The 9,713-nt window shown below is 32.8% G+C and overlaps 1 long non-coding RNA gene across 1 annotated transcript; it reads right to left on the bottom strand.

The window, feature by feature from the left end:
* Positions 1 to 1,114: 1,114 nt before the first annotated feature.
* Positions 1,115 to 6,358, bottom strand: LOC149795873 (uncharacterized). Its single transcript, XR_016422437.1, has 2 exons — positions 5,859 to 6,358; positions 1,115 to 5,226 (listed from the first exon to the last, which is right to left on the bottom strand). It is a non-coding gene; the product is annotated as an uncharacterized LOC149795873 (long non-coding RNA).
* Positions 6,359 to 9,713: the final 3,355 nt, after the last annotated feature.

The following is a 9,713-nucleotide window of genomic DNA, read 5'->3' as shown; positions in this document are numbered from 1 at the left end:
TCTAAATTAGATACACCCACCACCTTCCTAGAACTAATTGTATTAGCATCATAAAATAAAGTTATTATTATTATTATTATTATTATTATTATTATTATTATTATTATTTTACATACATATAAACGTTAATAGTGTAGTAAATTTAGAGTATGTGCACTTGATTATAGCGCCGAGTTTTAAGCAATTCTAAGATTTGTGTGATTACTTGTGTGATTATTTGAATTCGGCGCCATGGAAATATTCCTGGCCTGAACTAATGCGCTAATTATTAGGAACAAACGTCACGGAGTGAAGTGCTAGTGTGTTTCCATGATGTCCTGGTTCACTAGTAGTTAATGCCGACTAAAACCGAATGAATGTCCCTGTCGTAAAATAGTCCATAATAAAATCTAGTGGTATACATTGGTAGCGTGACTGCAAGGACAGTACCTACGGTATTAAACCGGTAAATTACACAAGGGCATAAATAAAAAGGGACTTGGCAGACACCGTTTATGTCGCCATGTGGGCGAATATGGTGCAGTTATATCGGCGAAATGTGCCTGGAAAGCATAGATTGACTGGCCTAAGGTGGCGGAGTTAAAATAGTTCCCATTGTTGGGGAGTACTCATATATGTTCTAAGACGTGAACGGTTGGTGGTACGGAAATATAATGAAGCCAAAACACGCAGATGTACGGTTGATAGATAGTTGGCAATTTGGTTTATCTGTGGTCTTGCATTAGTTAGAGGAAAATTTAGGTATAGAATGGACACGTCGGGCTTTCTAATTTACAACTGAGGTTGTATGGAAGTCTTTGGAAAGTCGGGGTAAACTTACGACTTCTAGCGAGAATCGCGCCAGGGTTTGACAACTGCTCGGTCAAGTAAATACCCGTGTGCGTGTTACAATAGTTTACCATTTCAATTTCATGCCGGTAGTTTGTTTTACGAAGAGTTTTATTTCGTAAACTCTAAGTTAATCCGTTTCTCAATTTCGAGAGAGAGAGAGAGAGAGAGAAGAAAGGAAGGAAGTTCAAGTCATTTGATGTAGTGTCACTCGATGATGAAGACGTGACTACATTCTTGGGGAATTGAAGGTACTCGGGATCGAGCTGCAAAAGACAGAGCCTGCTTGAGTTTCTGGCTAGCAAAACTTTATTGAAATACTCAACATGTAAACTTACATTTCAATATCAAACTACAACAAGCTCAATTTTCGAATATAAGAAATACATATAAAACTACGATATTCTTTCACTTACCAACATCATACTTGTATAATATCTGCCGTTTAGAATGTAATACAGATAATTAAATATCGAATAAATTCACGATAGCAAAAGAATCTAAAATTCAATATTTCAGACTAATACCGTAATTGAAATATATTTTACTGAATTTATTCTAAAAAGTCATCATATTAAACTCTATTATTTAAAGAGTATTTTATTTCTAAATTAACTATTACTGAGTATGACGTTGGTAACGATCGTTGCTTTTACTACAATCAATAATATAGTTATAAGTAAATATAAGTTATTCAAACAATTAAACTTTCCGTTACATTATATTAAAGAGTAGCAAAGAAATATTAAAATAATCTAATGTTTAAACATACTGATGTTAAGTTAGCATCTTAACACTAAAAATTCTTATAACACTAAAAATTCTTATGACACTTAAATTTCTTATAACATTAAAAGGTCTTATACTATGAAAAACTGTACATAGACGGTTATCTTACCTGCAAAAGACAGAGCCTGCTTGAGTTTCTGGCTAGCAAAACTGGTGTCGACCCGCGGCTGGGCTTAATATACCCGCTTTCTTAAGACAACGCCAAATATGGCGTGTTCTTTAGCTCTTGCGTTTGGCCAGAATCTCAAAGCGGGGCTTCGTAGTCTCTTACAGATTATTGTCTAGGTCTATGTACATTATTACGTAAGTACTTCTGCAAGATCAGAACATTTGCCCTCCATGAGAATTTTTGGAATCTGTCTAGTTCGCTATTTTTATAACCTGCTGAACATACTGTTTTGTGCTGAGTCTGCGATACAAGTAATATTTTGTATAAGACGGTTCGTACTTGATCATAATAGCGCAATCACTGTTGAATAGTAGGATACGAATAATTGGATTAAATCTCAATATATTTTAGTAGAAGATTACTTTCAGTATGATTTATCAATTTACTTCTAATACAATTTAATCAAAACTTACTCTTAACACAATTTAGAGAAAATTTCAATCTTGTTACTTGTACTAAAAAATTCTGTCCTAATAATACCTTCCGGTTCATTTGAGCCGAGTCCTCGAGGCTCGAGAGAAAAAAATTACATTCATAAATAGAAGGTAAAAGGCGACAGATCAAGACATTCAATAGTAAAATGTTGTGAAATATATTGTAAATTCAAAAATACATGAGAAAAACACTGCAAACACAGAATAAAATACAAAATATACAATGAGAAAAACAATGCAACTATTCATAAAATATCAAAAGGTACAATGAGAGAAGAACAAAAACACTGCAAAATATTCAGTAAAATACAAAATTGCAATGAGAAAACAAATCACTGCAAGGTACTCAGTAAAATTAAAAAATACAATAAGAAAAATCACTGCAGAATACTCGGTAAAGTACATCAAATGCATTGAGAAAGGTCACTCCAACATACTCAGCATAGTTTGAAGAAATACAATAAGAAAAATCACTGTAAAAATCACTGTACAATATTCATTAAAATTGAAAATACATTGAAACAAATCACTGCAAAATACTTAGTAAAATACAAAAATTACCATGAGAAAAATCATTGCAACGTACTTAGTAAAATACAAAGATACAGTGAGTAATTTAAAATACTCACTAAAAAGCATCAAATAACAAAAATGCAATAAAAAGTATTTTGTTTTTCTTTCTTCAAAATATTTAATAAGATTCTCAATATAATGGATGGAACATTTGACAATATCGGTTAGAAATCACCTTTTATTTTCTTATTTTTTTGTTCTTAAAATAAATACAATAAGGAGGTCATGGCACGACATTAAATAAAATTTCAAATAACGCTGACCAATACTAGTAGAAATTTTTACGCAAACTACTTCTACCACGAGGCTTATTAAATAATTATAACACTAATATCAGCATGCAGTTCTTGTTATCTTTAATCTTTCTTTTTTGTATGTTATTTTACTCTTTTTTTGTTATTTTTTATTTTTTTTTTATTATAAAGAAGTTACTCTGTGTAACATCAGCATAATATATTTTTGGGTGACTACGGTTATTATTTTGCTTCAGCCAAGTGTGGTGAAAAGAATTCCCGTTCTCATGGATAGTACTAGTGAGCCGATATTGAGTGCATCTTCCTATTGCATAGATAATATCAACAATGAAATACCAGCAACAATGAAGTAAAAATGGTTGCGAAGAGAATGTCATAAGAATTTGGTATTAACCAAGAATAAGGAAAGTAACAATTTTAATGTTGTGTTATGTCCTACCTTATAACCGTAACGTCTATTCACTTGCAATCAAACCTTGAACTGCGGATGTATGAAATAGAAATCGTATCTAACGTAAGAGCAAAAGTGAAAATATCATTATACTCGTAACACTGGTTGGTGTGGTCTAGTACAACTTTGAAATGGGCGTGTATTACCGAAGTTACCTGTGACGTAGCAAAGAGAATGTATCGCCGTTATCGTTTCAAACAAAGTAGACGCAGAAGTTGGCCGTATGTAGGCCAATAGCTGCTCATGTCTTATGAGAGCTATGCAACGCGGAAAACTCGGTTTCGAGTAATCGCTCCGACACTTTGACTAATTTATCATTTTAGCATACATATATAATGAACAACACGACAACATCAATCGATGTTGCCTAACCAGGGAAGGTAGCACCTCTTCTGACTGGTTTGAAGGCATTAGAGCCGTTTCTATGGCGTTATCGCCGTGACACAATACCATAAGGTATATATTCATACGATTCGTATAAAAACATAAGAGAAAACTCTCAATAACATTATCGAACCCCATTGGGCTGACACAATAAACATCTGCATCAATATGTTTGAGACGGCTAGCCGGAAATTACAATTCTCCCTAAGATATGCGAATACGGTAAGACATTATTATATGTGTAGGCTACAACGTGTATACGGTGGTTTCAGATTTCAGTACAACAGGTTTGATGTAAAAGCTTAGTCTGGAATGCAAGTTAAAGTCGGTAGGTTCATTCACTCTCTGTAGTGGAAACCTTAGCTAACGCGATGAATGTTACTGAAGTAGGTATATAGAAAGTGTTACTGTTACTAAATAAGACATTAAATACAGCATAAATTAGATCATTTTGTTTGGAAATATTTTGAAATTAACGGACTGACCTTGTATTGTTTTGTAATTCAAGATACAAAATATGGTATAGCAAAAACATACCTGTGTGAGAATTACCACAGTCCAGAAATATTCTCCTTATGAAACGAATTCTATATTAAATGAATAGTAAACAATACACTTATTGTCTTTAATATAGAAAGAGTTCAAATTGTAAAAGTTCGAGTCACTATCACTGGAAAGGAATCTGTCGTTGCTACTGTCGTTGACTTGGGGCCTGGCGGAGATGTCGCTGTTGGACCCATGAAAATCTGTTTTTGGCATGGATATATGTATTTCAGACTGGGTTGTAGGTAGCTGGAATTCGGGGCTGGACTATGAATAGTATACATTCGACATGTCTGGAACTTCAGGTGTTACTGCAAGAAGAATTCTCACCGGCAGTGTATACATTGTATACTTGTAATATGTTCGTTGCCTTTGTAAAGTTTCTGGCGCTAATGTTTCAGAACAAACCCTTCTTGTGTGCGAAAAGTACGAAAATCACAGAAGAGTTGTCAAATCGTTCCGGAGTTCATGTAGCGTAGCTGGGCGGCGTGACATCTGATGGTCGCAAAAGTTTTGGCGCGAGTCTCTCTCGTGAATCCTCATTATGCGGGGTGACACTTTATCCATGTTATCTTCACTTCGTTCTATTCTCCTCCAACTTTTACGAATTGTTTTGTTCTTTCTCCACCAGCTTTTACGAAGAGTTTTGTAATTCGTAATTCTAAGTTAATCCGTTCTCAATTCCGAGAGAGAGGTAGAGAGAGAGAAGAAAGGAAGGAAGTTCAAGTCATTTGATGTAGTGTCACTCGATGATGAAGACGTGACTACATTCTTGGGGAATTGAAGGTACTCGGGATCGAGCTGCAAAAGACAGAGCCTGCTTGAGTTTCTGGCTAGCAAAACTTTATTGAAATACTCAACATGTAAACTTACATTTCAATATCAAACTACAACAAGCTCAATTTTCGAATATAAGAAATACATATAAAACTACGATATTCTTTCACTTACCAACATCATACTTGTATAATATCTGCCGTTTAGAATGTAATACAGATAATTAGATATCGAATAAATTCACGATAGCAAAAGAATCTAAAATTCAATATTTCAGACTAATACCGTAATTGAAATATATTTTACTGAATTTATTCTAAAAAGTCATCATATTAAACTCTATTATTTAAAGAGTATTTTATTTCTAAATTAACTATTACTGAGTATGACGTTGGTAACGATCGTTGCTTTTACTACAATCAATAATATAGTTATAAGTAAATATAAGTTATTCAAACAATTAAACTTTCCGTTACATTATATTAAAGAGTAGCAAAGAAATATTAAAATAATCTAATGTTTAAACATACTGATGTTAAATTAGCATCTTAACACTAAAAATTCTTATAACACTAAAAATTCTTATGACACTTAAATTTCTTATAACATTAAAAGGTCTTATACTATGAAAAACTGTACATAGACGGTTATCTTACCTGCAAAAGACAGAGCCTGCTTGAGTTTCTGGCTAGCAAAACTGGTGTCGACCCGCGGCTGGGCTTAATATACCCGCTTTCTTAAGACAACGCCAAATATGGCGTGTTCTTTAGCTCTTGCGTTTGGCCAGAATCTCAAAGCGGGGCTTCGTAGTCTCTTACAGATTATTGTCTAGGTCTATGTACATTATTACGTAAGTACTTCTGCAAGATCAGAACATTTGCCCTCCATGAGAATTTTTGGAATCTGTCTAGTTCGCTATTTTTATAACCTGCTGAACATACTGTTTTGTGCTGAGTCTGCGATACAAGTAATATTTTGTATAAGACGGTTCGTACTTGATCATAATAGCGCAATCACTGTTGAATAGTAGAATACGAATAATTGGATTAAATCTCAATATATTTTAGTAGAAGATTACTTTCAGTATGATTTATCAATTTACTTCTAATACAATTTAATCAAAACTTACTCTTAACACAATTTAGAGAAAATTTCAATCTTGTTACTTGTACTAAAAAATTCTGTCCTAATAGTTTGCATCTATACATTTTGATTCAGGTTTGCGATTCTTGGTTCCACTCTATGTGCGAAGTTATAAGAAGCAAAGACTTTAAGACCTGGTCTTCCATAGATGAGGGATACATCTGTCTTCAGTGTCGTTCGCTAGGAGGCAAATGTGATTACATGATGGGTATCACACGACTTCAAAAAGTAATGAATTATCTTATAAGGATTTAATTGTTTATTTTCTAGGCTATTCGATAAGTTTCTCCCAAACATTTATAATGGTCCTGTTATTAGATTTGTAATTATATAACCTCGATTTCAATTTCTTCCAACTTTTCAGGAGACCTAATATATTTTTGATTGTAATGATCTGTAATTTTAGGAATCTGTAAAGTTACTGAGACTTACTGAAGTTTGATTTTTAGTCTATGTGTTTACTTACTGAAACATAGTTTTATGTGTACATGTCTTGTATTTATTATTGCGGAGTACATGTTGGATTGTGTCGTTTTAATCAATATATCTACTGTTTGAAAATGATAAAATTACCAGTATATTAGATATCTGGTTGACATGAACTATTTCATTTTTATTGGTACATTTATTAACTTTCATTTTAATCTTTAAATAAATATCCTCTCAAGAAATTCGTTGTAGAAAACCTATGTTTGAAATAGATATTCTACAAAGTTATAAATGTTTATAATGTTATATTTTTCTTTTTCTCATTACAACAGGCTGCTAAGATTGGACTTGAAAACCCAAAGCTTCAGTTGAGCGGGAGGCTTTGATGACTGATGAAAGGTACTATTTTTGCGAGTATGCTGAACACTCCAGTCTACCAGAAGATGCAATTGCTGCTGGCATCTTGTTCCGGTACCATGGTGAGAAAGGAATACCATTAAGAACAACTGGGGACGGAAACTGTCTTCTCAACACCGTCTCAATCCTAAACACCCTTTTCGGTGACGAAGGAATTGCACAGGCCAATAATTCTGTAGTATTAGAAGCAAGAATAAAACATGCATCAGATGTCATTTTGGAAAAAGTGTCGGGTTCCAACCATACTTCGAAAAACGAATGCTTCCAATACTGAAAGATCATGTTAACTATCCTTCGAGAGTAAAAAAAAAAAATGATGACGCCCACTGGACAAATAATAATGCAGAGTCTGCGAATAATATCATGAAGATTTGAGCCAAATGGAAGCACATAAATATATCCGATCTGATAGACGAACTACAATCGATTATAACCAGTATAAAGACACCGAAAGATCATTGATTGGAAGCGGCAATTTCAAGCTGGCATCCAATTATATGCATCATAGAGTTTCTATTGATGTGTGGTGTCAAGAAAGAGAAACTAAACGAGAAGCAATATTTAGAAAGTTTCTCAAAGACAAGGGTACAAATAAGTTAACAATAAGGTCGACAAATGGTAAAATCACTATACCAAAGACACCTTCAGGAGGGAACAAAAAACCTCACCAGAGAAAAAGGATGAGAGCTGAGCAGGGTCAGACTAGAACAAAATAAAAAAGGTGGACAGTCTTAGTAAAGAATATATATATATATATATATATATATATATATATATAGAGAGAGAGAGAGAGAGAGAGAGAGAGAGAGTTGTTAAAGTTTTGGCAATATTTTAATTAAAGTGTATTATGTGCACTAATAAAACAATATCACAACCACACTTGTTATTTATGATTTATGTCTCTGAGTGCGTACAATAAAAATTATAATATTTAATGTACATTCCTATAATTTCTTTCGCAATATTATATTTTTGTCCCCATTAATGTCCATTACTGTTCATTACAGCCCATTTCTGTCCATTACTGTACATTACTGTGTTTAGGGAGACCCACACCAGGTGTGTACTAAAAGGTGTAAATCGTGCATGTATCCGTACCAAAAACTCCCCTAACTAAAACACATTATCGTAGATAAATTTGGTAATGAATCACACAACAAATACTATATTTGTTAAGATTACCATTAAACTGTAATGTTAAAGAAAAGATATGTCTTTTTATTTATTTTTTCCCTTATTTTATCTGGAATAATGTGTTTTCTGGCTAACTAATAAAAATGTAACCGAAACGACAAAAAATTAGAACTGCTGTATTGGATATCGTGCTTCATTTTATGAAAAATATTTGAAGAAAATTTCACGTTCTTTATGTGTTTTATTTAAAAAAAAGAATTAGTGAGGGAATTAAACTTAAACAAAGGTGACAACGTACGTGTTATATATTTATTGCTCTACGCACTCAATGTTGAGGTTTGAGTACAGAAATGCTCATCATTGTCCGCCAGACAATTAAGAGTTCTTTTGAGACCAGGCTTGTCTGTATTTTTTTTGCAAACAGAAAAATTCTAGTGTTCACAGTTTTGAAGCCATCGTTTTCAGAGATGTTTTGAGGTTTAAGTTTTGTTAATGCTAAAAATGACTGCAATTATAATTTTGGTTGGATGAAGTTCTAAAAGTTCAATCAATGAACGGGCAAATCTCAAATCGTATTCATGGAAAGCGATAAATAGTTTCGTGGTAGTATATAAATCTATAAAGTATAAATAGATCCTTCAAATTCGTTCAGTATACCTACAAAGTTGAGTACAAATCTCACTCTGTTCTCGTGACAGCTCATTCCCAGACCAAGTGCTTCAACAAATACCTACCTCCTGGGTATGCATTCTCTTCTCACACTGTTTACCGCATAAAAAAAACTCTGGGATAAAATATGTTCCAAAGTTGCCAGGCACCTGTGTCTTGTACTTCTCATCGGTGACATCAACTTACCGTTAGATTAAGCTGCTAAAGTGTTGTAGACACTGAATGCACATGTTGACACTATTAGAAAGCATAATACAAAATATACGATTTTCTTAATTGGCATTGTTTTATTTATATGCAAGAAAGAAAGAAAAACAATCAAAAAAGGTACATAATCAATATTTCATTGACTTATTTGCATCAATAGGAAATTTCTTTTATTTTCATTTGTTTTCAAAACTTATTTGATAGGGTCAGAATAAATATTAGAATCCTCATTGTAGTTATTCTTCTACGATTTTAAAATTAGATATAAAAGAAAATTCTGTGAAGAAACCAATTAAAGAATTATAATTATTGTTGCAATTATCTTTATTTTTTTATTTTTTTTATCATTAACGTATGATGAAAATGTCGGACTTAGAAAATCGTGAAATTTTGACAAAATAATTGTACTGTTAGTTGCGAATAACATAAGAATTATGAAAAATATTGTAAATCCTTCTATTAAAATTCTTTATCACAAAGAAATGTACCTTTTAAGATTATGATTTACGATC

The sequence above is a fragment of the Sinohyriopsis cumingii genome, chromosome 7 (genome assembly GCF_028554795.1).
Source record: "Sinohyriopsis cumingii isolate HCF-2022 chromosome 7, ASM2855479v2, whole genome shotgun sequence".
Lineage (NCBI taxonomy): Eukaryota > Metazoa > Mollusca > Bivalvia > Unionida > Unionidae > Sinohyriopsis > Sinohyriopsis cumingii.
This window is presented reverse-complemented; position numbering and strand designations above follow the sequence as displayed.